General features: G+C 44.9%; 20 non-coding genes and 1 pseudogene across 20 annotated transcripts; all 21 read right to left on the bottom strand.

The window, feature by feature from the left end:
- Positions 1–684: 684 nt before the first annotated feature.
- On the bottom strand, positions 685–875 carry LOC141202815 (U2 spliceosomal RNA). Its single transcript, XR_012273968.1, has one exon. It is a non-coding gene; the product is annotated as a U2 spliceosomal RNA (small nuclear RNA).
- A 1,115-nt stretch (positions 876–1,990) lies between these two features.
- LOC141202460 (U2 spliceosomal RNA) lies at positions 1,991–2,181 on the bottom strand. The gene has a single exon (XR_012273732.1). It is a non-coding gene; the product is annotated as a U2 spliceosomal RNA (small nuclear RNA).
- A 1,115-nt stretch (positions 2,182–3,296) lies between these two features.
- On the bottom strand, positions 3,297–3,487 carry LOC141202468 (U2 spliceosomal RNA). The gene has a single exon (XR_012273740.1). It is a non-coding gene; the product is annotated as a U2 spliceosomal RNA (small nuclear RNA).
- A 1,115-nt stretch (positions 3,488–4,602) lies between these two features.
- Positions 4,603–4,793, bottom strand: LOC141202814 (U2 spliceosomal RNA). Its single transcript, XR_012273967.1, has one exon. It is a non-coding gene; the product is annotated as a U2 spliceosomal RNA (small nuclear RNA).
- Positions 4,794–5,908: 1,115 nt separating this feature from the next.
- Positions 5,909–6,099, bottom strand: LOC141202233 (U2 spliceosomal RNA). Its single transcript, XR_012273513.1, has one exon. It is a non-coding gene; the product is annotated as a U2 spliceosomal RNA (small nuclear RNA).
- Positions 6,100–7,214: 1,115 nt separating this feature from the next.
- LOC141202232 (U2 spliceosomal RNA) lies at positions 7,215–7,405 on the bottom strand. The gene has a single exon (XR_012273512.1). It is a non-coding gene; the product is annotated as a U2 spliceosomal RNA (small nuclear RNA).
- A 1,115-nt stretch (positions 7,406–8,520) lies between these two features.
- On the bottom strand, positions 8,521–8,711 carry LOC141202813 (U2 spliceosomal RNA). Its single transcript, XR_012273966.1, has one exon. It is a non-coding gene; the product is annotated as a U2 spliceosomal RNA (small nuclear RNA).
- A 1,115-nt stretch (positions 8,712–9,826) lies between these two features.
- Positions 9,827–10,017, bottom strand: LOC141202812 (U2 spliceosomal RNA). Its single transcript, XR_012273965.1, has one exon. It is a non-coding gene; the product is annotated as a U2 spliceosomal RNA (small nuclear RNA).
- A 1,115-nt stretch (positions 10,018–11,132) lies between these two features.
- On the bottom strand, positions 11,133–11,323 carry LOC141202459 (U2 spliceosomal RNA). The gene has a single exon (XR_012273731.1). It is a non-coding gene; the product is annotated as a U2 spliceosomal RNA (small nuclear RNA).
- Positions 11,324–12,438: 1,115 nt separating this feature from the next.
- Positions 12,439–12,629, bottom strand: LOC141202458 (U2 spliceosomal RNA). Its single transcript, XR_012273730.1, has one exon. It is a non-coding gene; the product is annotated as a U2 spliceosomal RNA (small nuclear RNA).
- Positions 12,630–13,744: 1,115 nt separating this feature from the next.
- On the bottom strand, positions 13,745–13,937 carry LOC141202585 (U2 spliceosomal RNA). Its single transcript, XR_012273827.1, has one exon. It is a non-coding gene; the product is annotated as a U2 spliceosomal RNA (small nuclear RNA).
- A 787-nt stretch (positions 13,938–14,724) lies between these two features.
- LOC141202719 (U2 spliceosomal RNA) lies at positions 14,725–14,816 on the bottom strand (annotated as a pseudogene).
- A 1,118-nt stretch (positions 14,817–15,934) lies between these two features.
- Positions 15,935–16,125, bottom strand: LOC141202811 (U2 spliceosomal RNA). Its single transcript, XR_012273964.1, has one exon. It is a non-coding gene; the product is annotated as a U2 spliceosomal RNA (small nuclear RNA).
- Positions 16,126–17,243: 1,118 nt separating this feature from the next.
- Positions 17,244–17,434, bottom strand: LOC141202810 (U2 spliceosomal RNA). Its single transcript, XR_012273963.1, has one exon. It is a non-coding gene; the product is annotated as a U2 spliceosomal RNA (small nuclear RNA).
- A 1,115-nt stretch (positions 17,435–18,549) lies between these two features.
- LOC141202808 (U2 spliceosomal RNA) lies at positions 18,550–18,740 on the bottom strand. The gene has a single exon (XR_012273961.1). It is a non-coding gene; the product is annotated as a U2 spliceosomal RNA (small nuclear RNA).
- Positions 18,741–19,855: 1,115 nt separating this feature from the next.
- On the bottom strand, positions 19,856–20,046 carry LOC141202213 (U2 spliceosomal RNA). The gene has a single exon (XR_012273495.1). It is a non-coding gene; the product is annotated as a U2 spliceosomal RNA (small nuclear RNA).
- A 1,115-nt stretch (positions 20,047–21,161) lies between these two features.
- LOC141202388 (U2 spliceosomal RNA) lies at positions 21,162–21,352 on the bottom strand. The gene has a single exon (XR_012273663.1). It is a non-coding gene; the product is annotated as a U2 spliceosomal RNA (small nuclear RNA).
- A 1,115-nt stretch (positions 21,353–22,467) lies between these two features.
- LOC141202807 (U2 spliceosomal RNA) lies at positions 22,468–22,658 on the bottom strand. The gene has a single exon (XR_012273960.1). It is a non-coding gene; the product is annotated as a U2 spliceosomal RNA (small nuclear RNA).
- A 1,115-nt stretch (positions 22,659–23,773) lies between these two features.
- LOC141202806 (U2 spliceosomal RNA) lies at positions 23,774–23,964 on the bottom strand. Its single transcript, XR_012273959.1, has one exon. It is a non-coding gene; the product is annotated as a U2 spliceosomal RNA (small nuclear RNA).
- A 1,115-nt stretch (positions 23,965–25,079) lies between these two features.
- Positions 25,080–25,270, bottom strand: LOC141202805 (U2 spliceosomal RNA). Its single transcript, XR_012273958.1, has one exon. It is a non-coding gene; the product is annotated as a U2 spliceosomal RNA (small nuclear RNA).
- A 1,112-nt stretch (positions 25,271–26,382) lies between these two features.
- On the bottom strand, positions 26,383–26,573 carry LOC141202804 (U2 spliceosomal RNA). Its single transcript, XR_012273957.1, has one exon. It is a non-coding gene; the product is annotated as a U2 spliceosomal RNA (small nuclear RNA).
- Positions 26,574–26,629: the final 56 nt, after the last annotated feature.

The raw sequence follows: 26,629 nt of genomic DNA, 5'->3' as shown, positions 1-26,629 counted from the left end.
ATTGCCACATTCCATCTACTGCAGGCAGGATACCTGGCTGGCTGAATGTCGCTGAGAAGCTCACAGAGACCGCCATAAGCAACAGTTTAACAGAATGCCACAGACTAATCAACCAAACTTTTTGGGTTGGGTTCTCTTTTATAGTCTGCAGGCATTAAATGAAAGAAGTCAGTGTTCCAGCAGAAGGAGACAACGTTTCAGAAAAGGCATTGTAGCAAACCAAAAAAGAAATTTTAAGCGCAGCAGAGTAACCAGCGCACATACCTGTTAGCTCAGGTGAGTTTAAAAGGCTGCTGTTGATAACAAGGGCATTTGCTAAATAGATGGTGTGTGTGCAACAATATACTGAAAGGTCAATTATATTGTGCAGCTTATCTCACCACCTGTAGTTATTTAGGTGAAAGCTCCAAAATGCTTGCCTAATATGTCTGTTTATCCAAAAGGAAGTAAAAAGGGAGAGCTAGAAAGATAGCATTGCATCACATTACATGGCAATGCAATGCACAGTTGCTGAAGTTGAACCAAAATGAGCTTGTAATCTGGCTTCTGCAACTTTGAACATGAAAAATCCAATGAGGAGAAGAAAAGCAGAGCCAAAGAGTCCATCCCAAAATCCGACAAACAAGCAAAATGAACAAAAAACATTGAATTCAATTCTTTCTGATTTTAGAAACTGCATTAAAGAAGGGGTGCACCGGTCCTGGAGATACTGCAATACCAGGTCAATGCGTGGAGTGGACAGAGCAAGCTCTTTTTCCATCTCCCTGTTCTAAAAATCCATTTAATATATGGTCCCCAGATAGGGGACGTATCAGATATTAAACTGATAAGAACAGATACTACACTTGATCTTAGCCAAAAGGCCGAGAAGCGATAACCAGAATTGGTTTCAAACTACGGAGCCACCCAAGGATCCTAAAAAGTCCATTTGTGGAGATGAGCTCCTGGACTCCCGTTAAGAAGACATGTTGTCAACCTCTAGATCCCTTACATGCCTGCACTTTTCGGCTTGCTGCTGCTGCAATCCACGCGTTTTAGATCTGCATAACTCCACCTCTTTAAACACAGCACCTTCACCCCCTGCTGTTCCCACCCGCCTCAACACCGTTGGAAGGGAGGAGAACCAATTAAGGCGGGGGGTGGGGTGGAACGAACAGCTGTCTACCCTTAGCAGGAGGGCTCCTGATTACATACCTCTCCTGCTGCTGCTGCTGCTGGCTGTCCAGCAGCAGACTGAAGGTGGCTGCTGCTGTGCACAGGTATATAAAGGCTCAGAGCCTATTATGACACGCGCAGCCAGCGTTCCATTGCCACATTCCATCTACTGCAGGCAGGATACCTGGCTGGCTGAATGTCGCTGAGAAGCTCACAGAGACCGCCATAAGCAACAGTTTAACAGAATGCCACAGACTAATCAACCAAACTTTTTGGGTTGGGTTCTCTTTTATAGTCTGCAGGCATTAAATGAAAGAAGTCAGTGTTCCAGCAGAAGGAGACAACGTTTCAGAAAAGGCATTGTAGCAAACCAAAAAAGAAATTTTAAGCGCAGCAGAGTAATCAGCACACATACCTGTTAGCTCAGGTGAGTTTAAAAGGCTGCTGTTGATAACAAGGGCATTTGCTAAATAGATGGTGTGTGTGCAACAATATACTGAAAGATCAATTATATTGTGCAGCTTATCTCACCACCTGTAGTTATTTAGGTGAAAGCTCCAAAATGCTTGCCTAATATGTCTGTTTATCCAAAAGGAAGTAAAAAGGGAGAGCTAGAAAGATAGCATTGCATCACATTACATGGCAATGCAATGCACAGTTGCTGAAGTTGAACCAAAATGAGCTTGTAATCTGGCTTCTGCAACTTTGAACATGAAAAATCCAATGAGGAGAAGAAAAGCAGAGCCAAAGAGTCCATCCCAAAATCCGACAAACAAGCAAAATGAACAAAAAACATTGAATTCAATTCTTTCTGATTTTAGAAACTGCATTAAAGAAGGGGTGCACCGGTCCTGGAGATACTGCAATAACAGGTCAATGCGTGGAGTGGACAGAGCAAGCTCTTTTTCCATCTCCCTGTTCTAAAAATCCATTTAATATATGGTCCCCAGATAGGGGACGTATCAGATATTAAACTGATAAGAACAGATACTACATTTGATCTTAGCCAAAAGGCCGAGAAGCGATAACCAGAATTGGTTTCAAACTACGGAGCCACCCAAGGATCCTAAAAAGTCCATTTGTGGAGATGAGCTCCTGGACTCCCGTTAAGAAGACATGTTGTCAACCTCTAGATCCCTTACATGCCTCCACTTTTCGGCTTGCTGCTGCTGCAATCCACGCGTTTTAGATCTGCATAACTCCACCTCTTTAAACACAGCACCTTCACCCCCTGCTGTTCCCACCCGCCTCAACACCGTTGGAAGGGAGGAGAACCAATTAAGGCGGGGGGTGGGGTGGAACGAGCAGCTGTCTACCCTTAGCAGGAGGGCTCCTGATTACATACCTCTCCTGCTGCTGCTGCTGCTGGCTGTCCAGCAGCAGACTGAAGGTGGCTGCTGCTGTGCACAGGTATATAAAGGCTCAGAGCCTATTATGACACGCGCAGCCAGCGTTCCATTGCCACATTCCATCTACTGCAGGCAGGATACCTGGCTGGCTGAATGTCGCTGAGAAGCTCACAGAGACCGCCATAAGCAACAGTTTAACAGAATGCCACAGACTAATCAACCAAACTTTTTGGGTTGGGTTCTCTTTTATAGTCTGCAGGCATTAAATGAAAGAAGTCAGTGTTCCAGCAGAAGGAGACAACGTTTCAGAAAAGGCATTGTAGCAAACCAAAAAAGAAATTTTAAGCGCAGCAGAGTAATCAGCACACATACCTGTTAGCTCAGGTGAGTTTAAAAGGCTGCTGTTGATAACAAGGGCATTTGCTAAATAGATGGTGTGTGTGCAACAATATACTGAAAGGTCAATTATATTGTGCAGCTTATCTCACCACCTGTAGTTATTTAGGTGAAAGCTCCAAAATGCTTGCCTAATATGTCTGTTTATCCAAAAGGAAGTAAAAAGGGAGAGCTAGAAAGATAGCATTGCATCACATTACATGGCAATGCAATGCACAGTTGCTGAAGTTGAACCAAAATGAGCTTGTAATCTGGCTTCTGCAACTTTGAACATGAAAAATCCAATGAGGAGAAGAAAAGCAGAGCCAAAGAGTCCATCCCAAAATCCGACAAACAAGCAAAATGAACAAAAAACATTGAATTCAATTCTTTCTGATTTTAGAAACTGCATTAAAGAAGGGGTGCACCGGTCCTGGAGATACTGCAATAACAGGTCAATGCGTGGAGTGGACAGAGCAAGCTCTTTTTCCATCTCCCTGTTCTAAAAATCCATTTAATATATGGTCCCCAGATAGGGGACGTATCAGATATTAAACTGAGAAGAACAGATACTACATTTGATCTTAGCCAAAAGGCCGAGAAGCGATAACCAGAATTGGTTTCAAACTACGGAGCCACCCAAGGATCCTAAAAAGTCCATTTGTGGAGATGAGCTCCTGGACTCCCGTTAAGAAGACATGTTGTCAACCTCTAGATCCCTTACATGCCTCCACTTTTCGGCTTGCTGCTGCTGCAATCCACGCGTTTTAGATCTGCATAACTCCACCTCTTTAAACACAGCACCTTCACCCCCTGCTGTTCCCACCCGCCTCAACACCGTTGGAAGGGAGGAGAACCAATTAAGGCGGGGGGTGGGGTGGAACGAGCAGCTGTCTACCCTTAGCAGGAGGGCTCCTGATTACATACCTCTCCTGCTGCTGCTGCTGCTGGCTGTCCAGCAGCAGACTGAAGGTGGCTGCTGCTGTGCACAGGTATATAAAGGCTCAGAGCCTATTATGACACGCGCAGCCAGCGTTCCATTGCCACATTCCATCTACTGCAGGCAGGATACCTGGCTGGCTGAATGTCGCTGAGAAGCTCACAGAGACCGCCATAAGCAACAGTTTAACAGAATGCCACAGACTAATCAACCAAACTTTTTGGGTTGGGTTCTCTTTTATAGTCTGCAGGCATTAAATGAAAGAAGTCAGTGTTCCAGCAGAAGGAGACAACGTTTCAGAAAAGGCATTGTAGCAAACCAAAAAAGAAATTTTAAGCGCAGCAGAGTAACCAGCGCACATACCTGTTAGCTCAGGTGAGTTTAAAAGGCTGCTGTTGATAACAAGGGCATTTGCTAAATAGATGGTGTGTGTGCAACAATATACTGAAAGGTCAATTATATTGTGCAGCTTATCTCACCACCTGTAGTTATTTAGGTGAAAGCTCCAAAATGCTTGCCTAATATGTCTGTTTATCCAAAAGGAAGTAAAAAGGGAGAGCTAGAAAGATAGCATTGCATCACATTACATGGCAATGCAATGCACAGTTGCTGAAGTTGAACCAAAATGAGCTTGTAATCTGGCTTCTGCAACTTTGAACATGAAAAATCCAATGAGGAGAAGAAAAGCAGAGCCAAAGAGTCCATCCCAAAATCCGACAAACAAGCAAAATGAACAAAAAACATTGAATTCAATTCTTTCTGATTTTAGAAACTGCATTAAAGAAGGGGTGCACCGGTCCTGGAGATACTGCAATACCAGGTCAATGCGTGGAGTGGACAGAGCAAGCTCTTTTTCCATCTCCCTGTTCTAAAAATCCATTTAATATATGGTCCCCAGATAGGGGACGTATCAGATATTAAACTGATAAGAACAGATACTACACTTGATCTTAGCCAAAAGGCCGAGAAGCGATAACCAGAATTGGTTTCAAACTACGGAGCCACCCAAGGATCCTAAAAAGTCCATTTGTGGAGATGAGCTCCTGGACTCCCGTTAAGAAGACATGTTGTCAACCTCTAGATCCCTTACATGCCTGCACTTTTCGGCTTGCTGCTGCTGCAATCCACGCGTTTTAGATCTGCATAACTCCACCTCTTTAAACACAGCACCTTCACCCCCTGCTGTTCCCACCCGCCTCAACACCGTTGGAAGGGAGGAGAACCAATTAAGGCGGGGGGCGGTGTGAAACGAGCAGCTGTCTACCCTTAGCAGGAGGGCTCCTGATTACATACCTCTCCTGCTGCTGCTGCTGCTGGCTGTCCAGCAACAGACTGAAGGTGGCTGCTGCTGTGCACAGGTATATAAAGGCTCAGAGCCTATTATGACACGCGCAGCCAGCGTTCCATTGCCACATTCCATCTACTGCAGGCAGGATACCTGGCTGGCTGAATGTCGCTGAGAAGCTCACAGAGACCGCCATAAGCAACAGTTTAACAGAATGCCACAGACTAATCAACCAAACTTTTTGGGTTGGGTTCTCTTTTATAGTCTGCAGGCATTAAATGAAAGAAGTCAGTGTTCCAGCAGAAGGAGACAACGTTTCAGAAAAGGCATTGTAGCAAACCAAAAAAGAAATTTTAAGCGCAGCAGAGTAACCAGCGCACATACCTGTTAGCTCAAGTGAGTTTAAAAGGCTGCTGTTGATAACAAGGGCATTTGCTAAATAGATGGTGTGTGTGCAACAATATACTGAAAGGTCAATTATATTGTGCAGCTTATCTCACCACCTGTAGTTATTTAGGTGAAAGCTCCAAAATGCTTGCCTAATATGTCTGTTTATCCAAAATGAAGTAAAAAGGGAGAGCTAGAAAGATAGCATTGCATCACATTACATGGCAATGCAATGCACAGTTGCTGAAGTTGAACCAAAATGAGCTTGTAATCTGGCTTCTGCAACTTTGAACATGAAAAATCCAATGAGGAGAAGAAAAGCAGAGCCAAAGAGTCCATCCCAAAATCCGACAAACAAGCAAAATGAACAAAAAACATTGAATTCAATTCTTTCTGATTTTAGAAACTGCATTAAAGAAGGGGTGCACCGGTCCTGGAGATACTGTAATACCAGGTCAATGCGTGGAGTGGACAGAGCAAGCTCTTTTTCCATCTCCCTGTTCTAAAAATCCATTTAATATATGGTCCCCAGATAGGGGACGTATCAGATATTAAACTGATAAGAACAGATACTACACTTGATCTTAGCCAAAAGGCCGAGAAGCGATAACCAGAATTGGTTTCAAACTACGGAGCCACCCAAGGATCCTAAAAAGTCCATTTGTGGAGATGAGCTCCTGGACTCCCGTTAAGAAGACATGTTGTCAACCTCTAGATCCCTTACATGCCTGCACTTTTCGGCTTGCTGCTGCTGCAATCCACGCGTTTTAGATCTGCATAACTCCACCTCTTTAAACACAGCACCTTCACCCCCTGCTGTTCCCACCCGCCTCAACACCGTTGGAAGGGAGGAGAACCAATTAAGGCGGGGGGTGGGGTGGAACGAGCAGCTGTCTACCCTTAGCAGGAGGGCTCCTGATTACATACCTCTCCTGCTGCTGCTGCTGCTGGCTGTCCAGCAGCAGACTGAAGGTGGCTGCTGCTGTGCACAGGTATATAAAGGCTCAGAGCCTATTATGACACGCGCAGCCAGCGTTCCATTGCCACATTCCATCTACTGCAGGCAGGATACCTGGCTGGCTGAATGTCGCTGAGAAGCTCACAGAGACCGCCATAAGCAACAGTTTAACAGAATGCCACAGACTAATCAACCAAACTTTTTGGGTTGGGTTCTCTTTTATAGTCTGCAGGCATTAAATGAAAGAAGTCAGTGTTCCAGCAGAAGGAGACAACGTTTCAGAAAAGGCATTGTAGCAAACCAAAAAAGAAATTTTAAGCGCAGCAGAGTAACCAGCGCACATACCTGTTAGCTCAGGTGAGTTTAAAAGGCTGCTGTTGATAACAAGGGCATTTGCTAAATAGATGGTGTGTGTGCAACAATATACTGAAAGGTCAATTATATTGTGCAGCTTATCTCACCACCTGTAGTTATTTAGGTGAAAGCTCCAAAATGCTTGCCTAATATGTCTGTTTATCCAAAAGGAAGTAAAAAGGGAGAGCTAGAAAGATAGCATTGCATCACATTACATGGCAATGCAATGCACAGTTGCTGAAGTTGAACCAAAATGAGCTTGTAATCTGGCTTCTGCAACTTTGAACATGAAAAATCCAATGAGGAGAAGAAAAGCAGAGCCAAAGAGTCCATCCCAAAATCCGACAAACAAGCAAAATGAACAAAAAACATTGAATTCAATTCTTTCTGATTTTAGAAACTGCATTAAAGAAGGGGTGCACCGGTCCTGGAGATACTGTAATACCAGGTCAATGCGTGGAGTGGACAGAGCAAGCTCTTTTTCCATCTCCCTGTTCTAAAAATCCATTTAATATATGGTCCCCAGATAGGGGACGTATCAGATATTAAACTGATAAGAACAGATACTACACTTGATCTTAGCCAAAAGGCCGAGAAGCGATAACCAGAATTGGTTTCAAACTACGGAGCCACCCAAGGATCCTAAAAAGTCCATTTGTGGAGATGAGCTCCTGGACTCCCGTTAAGAAGACATGTTGTCAACCTCTAGATCCCTTACATGCCTGCACTTTTCGGCTTGCTGCTGCTGCAATCCACGCGTTTTAGATCTGCATAACTCCACCTCTTTAAACACAGCACCTTCACCCCCTGCTGTTCCCACCCGCCTCAACACCGTTGGAAGGGAGGAGAACCAATTAAGGCGGGGGGTGGGGTGGAACGAGCAGCTGTCTACCCTTAGCAGGAGGGCTCCTGATTACATACCTCTCCTGCTGCTGCTGCTGCTGGCTGTCCAGCAGCAGACTGAAGGTGGCTGCTGCTGTGCACAGGTATATAAAGGCTCAGAGCCTATTATGACACGCGCAGCCAGCGTTCCATTGCCACATTCCATCTACTGCAGGCAGGATACCTGGCTGGCTGAATGTCGCTGAGAAGCTCACAGAGACCGCCATAAGCAACAGTTTAACAGAATGCCACAGACTAATCAACCAAACTTTTTGGGTTGGGTTCTCTTTTATAGTCTGCAGGCATTAAATGAAAGAAGTCAGTGTTCCAGCAGAAGGAGACAACGTTTCAGAAAAGGCATTGTAGCAAACCAAAAAAGAAATTTTAAGCGCAGCAGAGTAACCAGCGCACATACCTGTTAGCTCAGGTGAGTTTAAAAGGCTGCTGTTGATAACAAGGGCATTTGCTAAATAGATGGTGTGTGTGCAACAATATACTGAAAGGTCAATTATATTGTGCAGCTTATCTCACCACCTGTAGTTATTTAGGTGAAAGCTCCAAAATGCTTGCCTAATATGTCTGTTTATCCAAAAGGAAGTAAAAAGGGAGAGCTAGAAAGATAGCATTGCATCACATTACATGGCAATGCAATGCACAGTTGCTGAAGTTGAACCAAAATGAGCTTGTAATCTGGCTTCTGCAACTTTGAACATGAAAAATCCAATGAGGAGAAGAAAAGCAGAGCCAAAGAGTCCATCCCAAAATCCGACAAACAAGCAAAATGAACAAAAAACATTGAATTCAATTCTTTCTGATTTTAGAAACTGCATTAAAGAAGGGGTGCACCGGTCCTGGAGATACTGCAATACCAGGTCAATGCGTGGAGTGGACAGAGCAAGCTCTTTTTCCATCTCCCTGTTCTAAAAATCCATTTAATATATGGTCCCCAGATAGGGGACGTATCAGATATTAAACTGATAAGAACAGATACTACACTTGATCTTAGCCAAAAGGCCGAGAAGCGATAACCAGAATTGGTTTCAAACTACGGAGCCACCCAAGGATCCTAAAAAGTCCATTTGTGGAGATGAGCTCCTGGACTCCCGTTAAGAAGACATGTTGTCAACCTCTAGATCCCTTACATGCCTGCACTTTTCGGCTTGCTGCTGCTGCAATCCACGCGTTTTAGATCTGCATAACTCCACCTCTTTAAACACAGCACCTTCACCCCCTGCTGTTCCCACCCGCCTCAACACCGTTGGAAGGGAGGAGAACCAATTAAGGCGGGGGGTGGGGTGGAACGAACAGCTGTCTACCCTTAGCAGGAGGGCTCCTGATTACATACCTCTCCTGCTGCTGCTGCTGCTGGCTGTCCAGCAGCAGACTGAAGGTGGCTGCTGCTGTGCACAGGTATATAAAGGCTCAGAGCCTATTATGACACGCGCAGCCAGCGTTCCATTGCCACATTCCATCTACTGCAGGCAGGATACCTGGCTGGCTGAATGTCGCTGAGAAGCTCACAGAGACCGCCATAAGCAACAGTTTAACAGAATGCCACAGACTAATCAACCAAACTTTTTGGGTTGGGTTCTCTTTTATAGTCTGCAGGCATTAAATGAAAGAAGTCAGTGTTCCAGCAGAAGGAGACAACGTTTCAGAAAAGGCATTGTAGCAAACCAAAAAAGAAATTTTAAGCGCAGCAGAGTAACCAGCGCACATACCTGTTAGCTCAGGTGAGTTTAAAAGGCTGCTGTTGATAACAAGGGCATTTGCTAAATAGATGGTGTGTGTGCAACAATATACTGAAAGGTCAATTATATTGTGCAGCTTATCTCACCACCTGTAGTTATTTAGGTGAAAGCTCCAAAATGCTTGCCTAATATGTCTGTTTATCCAAAAGGAAGTAAAAAGGGAGAGCTAGAAAGATAGCATTGCATCACATTACATGGCAATGCAATGCACAGTTGCTGAAGTTGAACCAAAATGAGCTTGTAATCTGGCTTCTGCAACTTTGAACATGAAAAATCCAATGAGGAGAAGAAAAGCAGAGCCAAAGAGTCCATCCCAAAATCCGACAAACAAGCAAAATGAACAAAAAACATTGAATTCAATTCTTTCTGATTTTAGAAACTGCATTAAAGAAGGGGTGCACCGGTCCTGGAGATACTGCAATACCAGGTCAATGCGTGGAGTGGACAGAGCAAGCTCTTTTTCCATCTCCCTGTTCTAAAAATCCATTTAATATATGGTCCCCAGATAGGGGACGTATCAGATATTAAACTGATAAGAACAGATACTACACTTGATCTTAGCCAAAAGGCCGAGAAGCGATAACCAGAATTGGTTTCAAACTACGGAGCCACCCAAGGATCCTAAAAAGTCCATTTGTGGAAATGAGCTCCTGGACTCCCGTTAAGAAGACATGTTGTCAACCTCTAGATCCCTTACATGCCTGCACTTTTCGGCTTGCTGCTGCTGCAATCCACGCGTTTTAGATCTGCATAACTCCACCTCTTTAAACACAGCACCTTCACCCCCTGCTGTTCCCACCCGCCTCAACACCGTTGGAAGGGAGGAGAACCAATTAAGGCGGGGGGTGGTGTGGAACGAACAGCTGTCTACCCTTAGCAGGAGGGCTCCTGATTACATACCTCTCCTGCTGCTGCTGCTGCTGGCTGTCCAGCAACAGACTGAAGGTGGCTGCTGCTGTGCACAGGTATAAAAAGGCTCAGAGCCTATTATGACACGCGCAGCCAGCGTTCCATTGCCACATTCCATCTACTGCAGGCAGGATACCTGGCTGGCTGAATGTCGCTGAGAAGCTCACAGAGACCGCCATAAGCAACAGTTTAACAGAATGCCACAGACTAATCAACCAAACTTTTTGGGTTGGGTTCTCTTTTATAGTCTGCAGGCATTAAATGAAAGAAGTCAGTGTTCCAGCAGAAGGAGACAACGTTTCAGAAAAGGCATTGTAGCAAACCAAAAAAGAAATTTTAAGCGCAGCAGAGTAATCAGCACACATACCTGTTAGCTCAGGTGAGTTTAAAAGGCTGCTGTTGATAACAAGGGCATTTGCTAAATAGATGGTGTGTGTGCAACAATATACTGAAAGGTCAATTATATTGTGCAGCTTATCTCACCACCTGTAGTTATTTAGGTGAAAGCTCCAAAATGCTTGCCTAATATGTCTGTTTATCCAAAAGGAAGTAAAAAGGGAGAGCTAGAAAGATAGCATTGCATCACATTACATGGCAATGCAATGCACAGTTGCTGAAGTTGAACCAAAATGAGCTTGTAATCTGGCTTCTGCAACTTTGAACATGAAAAATCCAATGAGGAGAAGAAAAGCAGAGCCAAAGAGTCCATCCCAAAATCCGACAAACAAGCAAAATGAACAAAAAACATTGAATTCAATTCTTTCTGATTTTAGAAACTGCATTAAAGAAGGGGTGCACCGGTCCTGGAGATACTGCAATAACAGGTCAATGCGTGGAGTGGACAGAGCAAGCTCTTTTTCCATCTCCCTGTTCTAAAAATCCATTTAATATATGGTCCCCAGATAGGGGACGTATCAGATATTAAACTGATAAGAACAGATACTACATTTGATCTTAGCCAAAAGGCCGAGAAGCGATAACCAGAATTGGTTTCAAACTACGGAGCCACCCAAGGATCCTAAAAAGTCCATTTGTGGAGATGAGCTCCTGGACTCCCGTTAAGAAGACATGTTGTCAACCTCTAGATCCCTTACATGCCTCCACTTTTCGGCTTGCTGCTGCTGCAATCCACGCGTTTTAGATCTGCATAACTCCACCTCTTTAAACACAGCACCTTCACCCCCTGCTGTTGCCACCCGCCTCAACACCGTTGGAAGGGAGGAGAACCAATTAAGGCGGGGGGTGGGGTGGAACGAGCAGCTGTCTACCCTTAGCAGGAGGGCTCCTGATTACATACCTCTCCTGCTGCTGCTGCTGCTGGCTGTCCAGCAGCAGACTGAAGGTGGCTGCTGCTGTGCACAGGTATATAAAGGCTCAGAGCCTATTATGACACGCGCAGCCAGCGTTCCATTGCCACATTCCATCTACTGCAGGCAGGATACCTGGCTGGCTGAATGTCGCTGAGAAGCTCACAGAGACCGCCATAAGCAACAGTTTAACAGAATGCCACAGACTAATCAACCAAACTTTTTGGGTTGGGTTCTCTTTTATAGTCTGCAGGCATTAAATGAAAGAAGTCAGTGTTCCAGCAGAAGGAGACAACGTTTCAGAAAAGGCATTGTAGCAAACCAAAAAAGAAATTTTAAGCGCAGCAGAGTAATCAGCACACATACCTGTTAGCTCAGGTGAGTTTAAAAGGCTGCTGTTGATAACAAGGGCATTTGCTAAATAGATGGTGTGTGTGCAACAATATACTGAAAGGTCAATTATATTGTGCAGCTTATCTCACCACCTGTAGTTATTTAGGTGAAAGCTCCAAAATGCTTGCCTAATATGTCTGTTTATCCAAAAGGAAGTAAAAAGGGAGAGCTAGAAAGATAGCATTGCATCACATTACATGGCAATGCAATGCACAGTTGCTGAAGTTGAACCAAAATGAGCTTGTAATCTGGCTTCTGCAACTTTGAACATGAAAAATCCAATGAGGAGAAGAAAAGCAGAGCCAAAGAGTCCATCCCAAAATCCGACAAACAAGCAAAATGAACAAAAAACATTGAATTCAATTCTTTCTGATTTTAGAAACTGCATTAAAGAAGGGGTGCACCGGTCCTGGAGATACTGCAATAACAGGTCAATGCGTGGAGTGGACAGAGCAAGCTCTTTTTCCATCTCCCTGTTCTAAAAATCCATTTAATATATGGTCCCCAGATAGGGGACGTATCAGATATTAAACTGATAAGAACAGATACTACATTTGATCTTAGCCAAAAGGCCGAGAAGCGATAACCAGAATTGGTTTCAAACTACGGAGCCACCCAAGGATCCTAAAAAGTCCATTTGTGGAGATGAGCTCCTGGACTCCCGTTAAGAAGACATGTTGTCAACCTCTAGATCCCTTACATGCCTCCACTTTTCGGCTTGCTGCTGCTGCAATCCACGCGTTTTAGATCTGCATAACTCCACCTCTTTAAACACAGCACCTTCACCCCCTGCTGTTCCCACCCGCCTCAACACCGTTGGAAGGGAGGAGAACCAATTAAGGCGGGGGGTGGGGTGGAACGAGCAGCTGTCTACCCTTAGCAGGAGGGCTCCTGATTACATACCTCTCCTGCTGCTGCTGCTGCTGGCTGTCCAGCAGCAGACTGAAGGTGGCTGCTGCTGTGCACAGGTATATAAAGGCTCAGAGCCTATTATGACACGCGCAGCCAGCGTTCCATTGCCACATTCCATCTACTGCAGGCAGGATACCTGGCTGGCTGAATGTCGCTGAGAAGCTCACAGAGACCGCCATAAGCAACAGTTTAACAGAATGCCACAGACTAATCAACCAAACTTTTTGGGTTGGGTTCTCTTTTATAGTCTGCAGGCATTAAATGAAAGAAGTCAGTGTTCCAGCAGAAGGAGACAACGTTTCAGAAAAGGCATTGTAGCAAACCAAAAAAGAAATTTTAAGCGCAGCAGAGTAACCAGCGCACATACCTGTTAGCTCAGGTGAGTTTAAAAGGCTGCTGTTGATAACAAGGGCATTTGCTAAATAGATGGTGTGTGTGCAACAATATACTGAAAGGTCAATTATATTGTGCAGCTTATCTCACCACCTGTAGTTATTTAGGTGAAAGCTCCAAAATGCTTGCCTAATATGTCTGTTTATCCAAAAGGAAGTAAAAAGGGAGAGCTAGAAAGATAGCATTGCATCACATTACATGGCAATGCAATGCACAGTTGCTGAAGTTGAACCAAAATGAGCTTGTAATCTGGCTTCTGCAACTTTGAACATGAAAAATCCAATGAGGAGAAGAAAAGCAGAGCCAAAGAGTCCATCCCAAAATCCGACAAACAAGCAAAATGAACAAAAAACATTGAATTCAATTCTTTCTGATTTTAGAAACTGCATTAAAGAAGGGGTGCACCGGTCCTGGAGATACTGCAATACCAGGTCAATGCGTGGAGTGGACAGAGCAAGCTCTTTTTCCATCTCCCTGTTCTAAAAATCCATTTAATATATGGTCCCCAGATAGGGGACGTATCAGATATTAAACTGATAAGAACAGATTTTTTTTTTTTTTTTTTTGGCGAAAGCCCGAATTCGTGTACAAAACCCGAGTGCGCTTAAAAAAGTGACAAGTGCCACAAAAAAAGTGCACTAGGATGCTGGTCTTCATGAAACCCTCTCCAAAAGGAGAAGGGTCCCCCAAACCATTCCCCGTCCCTCCGAGCCAAAAGGCCACAGCGAGGAACAGGGACAAAAAGCCACCTCCAGCCGAAGCCAGAGGCGACCCAATCTTACCACCAGCACCTGCCCGAGTTCTCACCCGAGCAAGGCACTGGGAGCCAAAGACTGTGCTCCCCTCCCGAAAGAGGGGAGCCAACAACGCTCTCCTCCCGAAAGAGGAGAGCCAGGGGGGTTCAGGGGGGAGCGGAACCTGATGGCCACACACTCCCCCCCTAGACCTGCCAAGAGAGGAACCCGTAAGGGAACCGCATCCCGACAAAATCCTAGTAGGACGTGACACACGTGAATAAGTGGACACACAGTGACAAAGAAATTAAATAAATAGTGAAGGTTTCACAGTATAATACTGCCCGGACCTTCGACCGGGAATTGAAAAATTCCCCATCCTAAGGCCAGAAGGCCCGGAATAAGGGTGTGTGCGAAGAAAGAAAATTTGAAGTGCTTGTGCAAATGTGCCATAAACTCAAGTGGGGTTCCCAATCCCAGTGAGTTAAGGCACCCCAGGGTCACCACTCCTGGGGCACTTCACACTTCGGGCTTTCGATCTTCCCCGGCCCAATGGCGTCGATCCTGGGGGGCCATGCTTTCCACCAGATGACTATATTAGCCACCTGGCGTACTAACAAGCGCCTAAACCCCAGTGTGCATAATGTATCAATCTACTAGGGCGGCCAACATCCAAAACCGCCTTTTCGAAAGATACTACACTTGATCTTAGCCAAAAGGCCGAGAAGCGATAACCAGAATTGGTTTCAAACTACGGAGCCACCCAAGGATCCTAAAAAGTCCATTTGTGGAGATGAGCTCCTGGACTCCCGTTAAGAAGACATGTTGTCAACCTCTAGATCCCTTACATGCCTGCACTTTTCGGCTTGCTGCTGCTGCAATCCACGCGTTTTAGATCTGCATAACTCCACCTCTTTAAACACAGCACCTTCACCCCCTGCTGTTCCCACCCGCCTCAACACCGTTGGAAGGGAGGAGAACCAATTAAGGCGGGGGGTGGGGTGGAACGAGCAGCTGTCTACCCTTAGCAGGAGGGCTCCTGATTACATACCTCTCCTGCTGCTGCTGCTGCTGCTGGCTGTCCAGCAGCAGACTGAAGGTGGCTGCTGCTGTGCACAGGTATATAAAGGCTCAGAGCCTATTATGACACGCGCAGCCAGCGTTCCATTGCCACATTCCATCTACTGCAGGCAGGATACCTGGCTGGCTGAATGTCGCTGAGAAGCTCACAGAGACCGCCATAAGCAACAGTTTAACAGAATGCCACAGACTAATCAACCAAACTTTTTGGGTTGGGTTCTCTTTTATAGTCTGCAGGCATTAAATGAAAGAAGTCAGTGTTCCAGCAGAAGGAGACAACGTTTCAGAAAAGGCATTGTAGCAAACCAAAAAAGAAATTTTAAGCGCAGCAGAGTAACCAGCGCACATACCTGTTAGCTCAGGTGAGTTTAAAAGGCTGCTGTTGATAACAAGGGCATTTGCTAAATAGATGGTGTGTGTGCAACAATATACTGAAAGGTCAATTATATTGTGCAGCTTATCTCACCACCTGTAGTTATTTAGGTGAAAGCTCCAAAATGCTTGCCTAATATGTCTGTTTATCCAAAAGGAAGTAAAAAGGGAGAGCTAGAAAGATAGCATTGCATCACATTACATGGCAATGCAATGCACAGTTGCTGAAGTTGAACCAAAATGAGCTTGTAATCTGGCTTCTGCAACTTTGAACATGAAAAATCCAATGAGGAGAAGAAAAGCAGAGCCAAAGAGTCCATCCCAAAATCCGACAAACAAGCAAAATGAACAAAAAACATTGAATTCAATTCTTTCTGATTTTAGAAACTGCATTAAAGAAGGGGTGCACCGGTCCTGGAGATACTGCAATACCAGGTCAATGCGTGGAGTGGACAGAGCAAGCTCTTTTTCCATCTCCCTGTTCTAAAAATCCATTTAATATATGGTCCCCAGATAGGGGACGTATCAGATATTAAACTGATAAGAACAGATACTACACTTGATCTTAGCCAAAAGGCCGAGAAGCGATAACCAGAATTGGTTTCAAACTACGGAGCCACCCAAGGATCCTAAAAAGTCCATTTGTGGAGATGAGCTCCTGGACTCCCGTTAAGAAGACATGTTGTCAACCTCTAGATCCCTTACATGCCTGCACTTTTCGGCTTGCTGCTGCTGCAATCCACGCGTTTTAGATCTGCATAACTCCACCTCTTTAAACACAGCACCTTCACCCCCTGCTGTTCCCACCCGCCTCAACACCGTTGGAAGGGAGGAGAACCAATTAAGGCGGGGGGTGGGGTGGAACGAGCAGCTGTCTACCCTTAGCAGGAGGGCTCCTGATTACATACCTCTCCTGCTGCTGCTGCTGCTGCTGGCTGTCCAGCAGCAGACTGAAGGTGGCTGCTGCTGTGCACAGGTATATAAAGGCTCAGAGCCTATTATGACACGCGCAGCCAGCGTTCCATTGCCACATTCCATCTACTGCAGGCAGGATACCTGGCTGGCTGAATGTCGCTGAGAAGCTCACAGAGACCGCCATAAGCAACAGTTTAACAGAATGCCACAGACTAATCAACCAAACTTTTTGGGTTGGGTTCTCTTTTATAGTCTGCAGGCATTAAATGAAAGAAGTCAGTGTTCCAGCAGAAGGAGACAACGTTTCAGAAAAGGCATTGTAGCAAACCAAAAAAGAAATTTTAAGCGCAGCAGAGTAACCAGCGCACATACCTGTTAGCTCAGGTGAGTTTAAAAGGCTGCTGTTGATAACAAGGGCATTTGCTAAATAGATGGTGTGTGTGCAACAATATACTGAAAGGTCAATTATATTGTGCAGCTTATCTCACCACCTGTAGTTATTTAGGTGAAAGCTCCAAAATGCATGCCTAATATGTCTGTTTATCCAAAAGGAAGTAAAAAGGGAGAGCTAGAAAGATAGCATTGCATCACATTACATGGCAATGCAATGCACAGTTGCTGAAGTTGAACCAAAATGAGCTTGTAATCTGGCTTCTGCAACTTTGAACATGAAAAATCCAATGAGGAGAAGAAAAGCAGAGCCAAAGAGTCCATCCCAAAATCCGACAAACAAGCAAAATGAACAAAAAACATTGAATTCAATTCTTTCTGATTTTAGAAACTGCATTAAAGAAGGGGTGCACCGGTCCTGGAGATACTGCAATACCAGGTCAATGCGTGGAGTGGACAGAGCAAGCTCTTTTTCCATCTCCCTGTTCTAAAAATCCATTTAATATATGGTCCCCAGATAGGGGACGTATCAGATATTAAACTGATAAGAACAGATACTACACTTGATCTTAGCCAAAAGGCCGAGAAGCGATAACCAGAATTGGTTTCAAACTACGGAGCCACCCAAGGATCCTAAAAAGTCCATTTGTGGAGATGAGCTCCTGGACTCCCGTTAAGAAGACATGTTGTCAACCTCTAGATCCCTTACATGCCTGCACTTTTCGGCTTGCTGCTGCTGCAATCCACGCGTTTTAGATCTGCATAACTCCACCTCTTTAAACACAGCACCTTCACCCCCTGCTGTTCCCACCCGCCTCAACACCGTTGGAAGGGAGGAGAACCAATTAAGGCGGGGGGTGGGGTGGAACGAGCAGCTGTCTACCCTTAGCAGGAGGGCTCCTGATTACATACCTCTCCTGCTGCTGCTGCTGCTGGCTGTCCAGCAGCAGACTGAAGGTGGCTGCTGCTGTGCACAGGTATATAAAGGCTCAGAGCCTATTATGACACGCGCAGCCAGCGTTCCATTGCCACATTCCATCTACTGCAGGCAGGATACCTGGCTGGCTGAATGTCGCTGAGAAGCTCACAGAGACCGCCATAAGCAACAGTTTAACAGAATGCCACAGACTAATCAACCAAACTTTTTGGGTTGGGTTCTCTTTTATAGTCTGCAGGCATTAAATGAAAGAAGTCAGTGTTCCAGCAGAAGGAGACAACGTTTCAGAAAAGGCATTGTAGCAAACCAAAAAAGAAATTTTAAGCGCAGCAGAGTAACCAGCGCACATACCTGTTAGCTCAGGTGAGTTTAAAAGGCTGCTGTTGATAACAAGGGCATTTGCTAAATAGATGGTGTGTGTGCAACAATATACTGAAAGGTCAATTATATTGTGCAGCTTATCTCACCACCTGTAGTTATTTAGGTGAAAGCTCCAAAATGCTTGCCTAATATGTCTGTTTATCCAAAAGGAAGTAAAAAGGGAGAGCTAGAAAGATAGCATTGCATCACATTACATGGCAATGCAATGCACAGTTGCTGAAGTTGAACCAAAATGAGCTTGTAATCTGGCTTCTGCAACTTTGAACATGAAAAATCCAATGAGGAGAAGAAAAGCAAAGCCAAAGAGTCCATCCCAAAATCCGACAAACAAGCAAAATGAACAAAAAACATTGAATTAAATTCTTTCTGATTTTAGAAACTGCATTAAAGAAGGGGTGCACCGGTCCTGGAGATACTGCAATACCAGGTCAATGCGTGGAGTGGACAGAGCAAGCTCTTTTTCCATCTCCCTGTTCTAAAAATCCATTTAATATATGGTCCCCAGATAGGGGACGTATCAGATATTAAACTGATAAGAACAGATACTACACTTGATCTTAGCCAAAAGGCCGAGAAGCGATAACCAGAATTAGTTTCAAACTACGGAGCCACCCAAGGATCCTGAAAAGTCCATTTGTGGAGATGAGCTCCTGGACTCCCGTTAAGAAGACATGTTGTCAACCTCTAGATCCCTTACATGCCTGCACTTTTCGGCTTGCTGCTGCTGCAATCCACGCGTTTTAGATCTGCATAACTCCACCTCTTTAAACACAGCACCTTCACCCCCTGCTGTTCCCACCCGCCTCAACACCGTTGGAAGGGAGGAGAACCAATTAAGGCGGGGGGTGGGGTGGAACGAGCAGCTGTCTACCCTTAGCAGGAGGGCTCCTGATTACATACCTCTCCTGCTGCTGCTGCTGCTGGCTGTCCAGCAGCAGACTGAAGGTGGCTGCTGCTGTGCACAGGTATATAAAGGCTCAGAGCCTATTATGACACGCGCAGCCAGCGTTCCATTGCCACATTCCATCTACTGCAGGCAGGATACCTGGCTGGCTGAATGTCGCTGAGAAGCTCACAGAGACCGCCATAAGCAACAGTTTAACAGAATGCCACAGACTAATCAACCAAACTTTTTGGGTTGGGTTCTCTTTTATAGTCTGCAGGCATTAAATGAAAGAAGTCAGTGTTCCAGCAGAAGGAGACAACGTTTCAGAAAAGGCATTGTAGCAAACCAAAAAAGAAATTTTAAGCGCAGCAGAGTAACCAGCGCACATACCTGTTAGCTCAGGTGAGTTTAAAAGGCTGCTGTTGATAACAAGGGCATTTGCTAAATAGATGGTGTGTGTGCAACAATATACTGAAAGGTCAATTATATTGTGCAGCTTATCTCACCACCTGTAGTTATTTAGGTGAAAGCTCCAAAATGCTTGCCTAATATGTCTGTTTATCCAAAAGGAAGTAAAAAGGGAGAGCTAGAAAGATAGCATTGCATCACATTACATGGCAATGCAATGCACAGTTGCTGAAGTTGAACCAAAATGAGCTTGTAATCTGGCTTCTGCAACTTTGAACATGAAAAATCCAATGAGGAGAAGAAAAGCAAAGCCAAAGAGTCCATCCCAAAATCCGACAAACAAGCAAAATGAACAAAAAACATTGAATTCAATTCTTTCTGATTTTAGAAACTGCATTAAAGAAGGGGTGCACCGGTCCTGGAGATACTGCAATACCAGGTCAATGCGTGGAGTGGACAGAGCAAGCTCTTTTTCCATCTCCCTGTTCTAAAAATCCATTTAATATATGGTCCCCAGATAGGGGACGTATCAGATATTAAACTGATAAGAACAGATACTACACTTGATCTTAGCCAAAAGGCCGAGAAGCAATAACCAGAATTGGTTTCAAACTACGGAGCCACCCAAGGATCCTGAAAAGTCCATTTGTGGAGATGAGCTCCTGGACTCCCGTTAAGAAGACATGTTGTCAACCTCTAGATCCCTTACATGCCTGCACTTTTCGGCTTGCTGCTGCTGCAATCCACGCGTTTTAGATCTGCATAACTCCACCTCTTTAAACACAGCACCTTCACCCCCTGCTGTTCCCACCCGCCTCAACACCGTTGGAAGGGAGGAGAACCAATTAAGGCGGGGGGTGGGGTGGAACGAGCAGCTGTCTACCCTTAGCAGGAGGGCTCCTGATTACATACCTCTCCTGCTGCTGCTGCTGCTGGCTGTCCAGCAGCAGACTGAAGGTGGCTGCTGCTGTGCACAGGTATATAAAGGCTCAGAGCCTATTATGACACGCGCAGCCAGCGTTCCATTGCCACATTCCATCTACTGCAGGCAGGATACCTGGCTGGCTGAATGTCGCTGAGAAGCTCACAGAGACCGCCATAAGCAACAGTTTAACAGAATGCCACAGACTAATCAACCAAACTTTTTGGGTTGGGTTCTCTTTTATAGTCTGCAGGCATTAAATGAAAGAAGTCAGTGTTCCAGCAGAAGGAGACAACGTTTCAGAAAAGGCATTGTAGCAAACCAAAAAAGAAATTTTAAGCGCAGCAGAGTAACCAGCGCACATACCTGTTAGCTCAGGTGAGTTTAAAAGGCTGCTGTTGATAACAAGGGCATTTGCTAAATAGATGGTGTGTGTGCAACAATATACTGAAAGGTCAATTATATTGTGCAGCTTATCTCACCACCTGTAGTTATTTAGGTGAAAGCTCCAAAATGCTTGCCTAATATGTCTGTTTATCCAAAAGGAAGTAAAAAGGGAGAGCTAGAAAGATAGCATTGCATCACATTACATGGCAATGCAATGCACAGTTGCTGAAGTTGAACCAAAATGAGCTTGTAATCTGGCTTCTGCAACTTTGAACATGAAAAATCCAATGAGGAGAAGAAAAGCAAAGCCAAAGAGTCCATCCCAAAATCCGACAAACAAGCAAAATGAACAAAAAACATTGAATTCAATTCTTTCTGATTTTAGAAACTGCATTAAAGAAGGGGTGCACCGGTCCTGGAGATACTGCAATACCAGGTCAATGCGTGGAGTGGACAGAGCAAGCTCTTTTTCCATCTCCCTGTTCTAAAAATCCATTTAATATATGGTACCCAGATAGGGGACGTATCAGATATTAAACTGATAAGAACAGATACTACACTTGATCTTAGCCAAAAGGCCGAGAAGCGATAACCAGAATTGGTTTCAAACTACGGAGCCACCCAAGGATCCTGAAAAGTCCATTTGTGGAGATGAGCTCCTGGACTCCCGTTAAGAAGACATGTTGTCAACCTCTAGATCCCTTACATGCCTGCACTTTTCGGCTTGCTGCTGCTGCAATCCACGCGTTTTAGATCTGCATAACTCCACCTCTTTAAACACAGCACCTTCACCCCCTGCTGTTCCCACCCGCCTCAACACCGTTGGAAGGGAGGAGAACCAATTAAGGCGGGGGGTGGGGTGGAACGAGCAGCTGTCTACCCTTAGCAGGAGGGCTCCTGATTACATTCCTCTCCTGCTGCTGCTGCTGCTGGCTGTCCAGCAGCAGACTGAAGGTGGCTGCTGCTGTGCACAGGTATATAAAGGCTCAGAGCCTATTATGACACGCGCAGCCAGCGTTCCATTGCCACATTCCATCTACTGCAGGCAGGATACCTGGCTGGCTGAATGTCGCTGAGAAGCTCACAGAGACCGCCATAAGCAACAGTTTAACAGAATGCCACAGACTAATCAACCAAACTTTTTGGGTTGGGTTCTCTTTTATAGTCTGCAGGCATTAAATGAAAGAAGTCAGTGTTCCAGCAGAAGGAGACAACGTTTCAGAAAAGGCATTGTAGCAAACCAAAAAAGAAATTTTAAGCGCAGCAGAGTAACCAGCGCACATACCTGTTAGCTCAGGTGAGTTTAAAAGGCTGCTGTTGATAACAAGGGCATTTGCTAAATAGATGGTGTGTGTGCAACAATATACTGAAAGGTCAATTATATTGTGCAGCTTATCTCACCACCTGTAGTTATTTAGGTGAAAGCTCCAAAATGCTTGCCTAATATGTCTGTTTATCCAAAAGGAAGTAAAAAGGGAGAGCTAGAAAGATAGCATTGCATCACATTACATGGCAATGCAATGCACAGTTGCTGAAGTTGAACCAAAATGAGCTTGTAATCTGGCTTCTGCAACTTTGAACATGAAAAATCCAATGAGGAGAAGAAAAGCAGAGCCAAAGAGTCCATCCCAAAATCCGACAAACAAGCAAAATGAACAAAAAACATTGAATTCAATTCTTTCTGATTTTAGAAACTGCATTAAAGAAGGGGTGCACCGGTCCTGGAGATACTGCAATACCAGGTCAATGCGTGGAGTGGACAGAGCAAGCTCTTTTTCCATCTCCCTGTTCTAAAAATCCATTTAATATATGGTCCCCAGATAGGGGACGTATCAGATATTAAACTGATAAGAACAGATACTACACTTGATCTTAGCCAAAAGGCCGAGAAGCGATAACCAGAATTGGTTTCAAACTACGGAGCCACCCAAGGATCCTAAAAAGTCCATTTGTGGAGATGAGCTCCTGGACTCCCGTTAAGAAGACATGTTGTCAACCTCTAGATCCCTTACATGCCTGCACTTTTCGGCTTGCTGCTGCTGCAATCCACGCGTTTTAGATCTGCATAACTCCACCTCTTTAAACACAGCACCTTCACCCCCTGCTGTTCCCACCCGCCTCAACACCGTTGGAAGGGAGGAGAACCAATTAAGGCGGGGGGTGGGGTGGAACGAGCAGCTGTCTACCCTTAGCAGGAGGGCTCCTGATTACATACCTCTCCTGCTGCTGCTGCTGCTGGCTGTCCAGCAGCAGACTGAAGGTGGCTGCTGCTGTGCACAGGTATATAAAGGCTCAGAGCCTATTATGACACGCGCAGCCAGCGTTCCATTGCCACATTCCATCTACTGCAGGCAGGATACCTGGCTGGCTGAATGTCGCTGAGAAGCTCACAGAGACCGCCATAAGCAACAGTTTAACAGAATGCCACAGACTAATCAACCAAACTTTTTGGGTTGGGTTCTCTTTTATAGTCTGCAGGCATTAAATGAAAGAAGTCAGTGTTCCAGCAGAAGGAGACAACGTTTCAGAAAAGGCATTGTAGCAAACCAAAAAAGAAATTTTAAGCGCAGCAGAGTAACCAGCGCACATACCTGTTAGCTCAGGTGAGTTTAAAAGGCTGCTGTTGATAACAAGGGCATTTGCTAAATAGATGGTGTGTGTGCAACAATATACTGAAAGGTCAATTATATTGTGCAGCTTATCTCACCACCTGTAGTTATTTAGGTGAAAGCTCCAAAATGCTTGCCTAATATGTCTGTTTATCCAAAAGGAAGTAAAAAGGGAGAGCTAGAAAGATAGCATTGCATCACATTACATGGCAATGCAATGCACAGTTGCTGAAGTTGAACCAAAATGAGCTTGTAATCTGGCTTCTGCAACTTTGAACATGAAAAATCCAATGAGGAGAAGAAAAGCAGAGCCAAAGAGTCCATCCCAAAATCCGACAAACAAGCAAAATGAACAAAAAACATTGAATTCAATTCTTTCTGATTTTAGAAACTGCATTAAAGAAGGGGTGCACCGGTCCTGGAGATACTGCAATACCAGGTCAATGCGTGGAGTGGACAGAGCAAGCTCTTTTTCCATCTCCCTGTTCTAAAAATCCATTTAATATATGGTCCCCAGATAGGGGACGTATCAGATATTAAACTGATAAGAACAGATACTACACTTGATCTTAGCCAAAAGGCCGAGAAGCGATAACCAGAATTGGTTTCAAACTACGGAGCCACCCAAGGATCCTAAAAAGTCCATTTGTGGAGATGAGCTCCTGGACTCCCGTTAAGAAGACATGTTGTCAACCTCTAGATCCCTTACATGCCTGCACTTTTCGTCTTGCTGCTGCTGCAATCCACGCGTTTTAGATCTGCATAACTCCACCTCTTTAAACACAGCACCTTCACCCCCTGCTGTTCCCACCCGCCTCAACACCGTTGGAAGGGAGGAGAACCAATTAAGGCGGGGGGTGGGGTGGAACGAGCAGCTGTCTACCCTTAGCAGGAGGGCTCCTGATTACATACCTCTCCTGCTGCTGCTGCTGCTGGCTGTCCAGCAGCAGACTGAAGGTGGCTGCTGCTGTGCACAGGTATATAAAGGCTCAGAGCCTATTATGACACGTGCAGCCAGCGTTCCATTGCCACATTCCATCTACTGCAGGCAGGATACCTGGCTGGCTGAATGTCGCTGAGAAGCTCACAGAGACCGCCATAAGCAACAGTTTAACAGAATGCCACAGACTAATCAACCAAACTTTTTGGGTTGGGTTCTCTTTTATAGTCTGCAGGCATTAAATGAAAGAAGTCAGTGTTCCAGCAGAAGGAGACAACGTTTCAGAAAAGGCATTGTAGCAAACCAAAAAAGAAATTTTAAGCGCAGCAGAGTAACCAGCGCACATACCTGTTAGCTCAGGTGAGTTTAAAAGGCTGCTGTTGATAACAAGGGCATTTGCTAAATAGATGGTGTGTGTGCAACAATATACTGAAAGGTCAATTATATTGTGCAGCTTATCTCACCACCTGTAGTTATTTAGGTGAAAGCTCCAAAATGCTTGCCTAATATGTCTGTTTATCCAAAAGGAAGTAAAAAGGGAGAGCTAGAAAGATAGCATTGCATCACATTACATGGCAATGCAATGCACAGTTGCTGAAGTTGAACCAAAATGAGCTTGTAATCTGGCTTCTGCAACTTTGAACATGAAAAATCCAATGAGGAGAAGAAAAGCAGAGCCAAAGAGTCCATCCCAAAATCCGACAAACAAGCAAAATGAACAAAAAACATTGAATTCAATTCTTTCTGATTTTAGAAACTGCATTAAAGAAGGGGTGCACCGGTCCTGGAGATACTGCAATACCAGGTCAATGCGTGGAGTGGACAGAGCAAGCTCTTTTTCCATCTCCCTGTTCTAAAAATCCATTTAATATATGGTCCCCAGATAGGGGACGTATCAGATATTAAACTGATAAGAACAGATACTACACTTGATCTTAGCCAAAAGGCCGAGAAGCGATAACCAGAATTGGTTTCAAACTACGGAGCCACCCAAGGATCCTAAAAAGTCCATTTGTGGAGATGAGCTCCTGGACTCCCGTTAAGAAGACATGTTGTCAACCTCTAGATCCCTTACATGCCTGCACTTTTCGGCTTGCTGCTGCTGCAATCCACGCGTTTTAGATCTGCATAACTCCACCTCTTTAAACACAGCACCTTCACCCCCTGCTGTTCCCACCCGCCTCAACACCGTTGGAAGGGAGGAGAACCAATTAAGGCGGGGGGTGGGGTGGAACGAGCAGCTGTCTACCCTTAGCAGGAGGGCTCCTGATTACATACCTCTCCTGCTGCTGCTGCTGGCTGTCCAGCAGCAGACTGAAGGTGGCTGCTGCTGTGCACAGGTATATAAAGGCTCAGAGCCTATTATGACACGCGCAGCCAGCGTTCCATTGCCACATTCCATCTACTGCAGGCAGGATACCTGGCTGGCTGAATGTCGCTGAGAAGCTCACAGAGACCGCCATAAGCAACAGTTTAACAGAATGCCACAGACTAATCAACCAAACTTTTTGGGTTGGGTTCTCTTTTATAGTCTGCAGGCATTAAATGAAAGAAGTCAGTGTTCCAGCAGAAGGAGACAACGTTTCAGAAAAGGCATTGTAGCAAACCAAAAAAGAAATTTTAAGCGCAGCAGAGTAACCAGCGCACATACCTGTTAGCTCAGGTGAGTTTAAAAGGCTGCTGTTGATAACAAGGGCATTTGCTAAATAGATGGTGTGTGTGCAACAATATACTGAAAGGTCAATTATATTGTGCAGCTTATCTCACCACCTGTAGTTATTTAGGTGAAAGCTCCAAAATGCTTGCCTAATATGTCTGTTTATCCAAAAGGAAGTAAAAAGGGAGAGCTAGAAAGATAGCATTGCATCACATTACATGGCAATGCAATGCACAGTTGCTGAAGTTGAACCAAAATGAGCTTGTAATCTGGCTTCTGCAACTTTGAACATGAAAAATCCAATGAGGAGAAGAAAAGCAGAGCCAAAGAGTCCATCCCAAAATCCGACAAACAAGCAAAATGAACAAAAAACATTGAATTCAATTCTTTCTGATTTTAGAAACTGCATTAAAGAAGGGGTGCACCGGTCCTGGAGATACTGCAATACCAGGTCAATGCGTGGAGTGGACAGAGCAAGCTCTTTTTCCATCTCCCTGTTCTAAAAATCCATTTAATATATGGTCCCCAGATAGGGGACGTATCAGATATTAAACTGATAAGAACAGATACTACACTTGATCTTAGCCAAAAGGCCGAGAAGCGATAACCAGAATTGGTTTCAAACTACGGAGCCACCCAAGGATCCTAAAAAGTCCATTTG

Source organism: Phyllobates terribilis, unplaced genomic scaffold (genome assembly GCF_046119375.1).
Source record: "Phyllobates terribilis strain yellow unplaced genomic scaffold, ASM4611937v1 Scaffold_123__1_contigs__length_5148117, whole genome shotgun sequence".
NCBI classification, from domain to species: Eukaryota; Metazoa; Chordata; class Amphibia; order Anura; family Dendrobatidae; genus Phyllobates; species Phyllobates terribilis.
The sequence above is the reverse complement of the archived record's forward strand: the minus strand, read 5'-3'. Positions and strand labels throughout refer to the sequence as shown.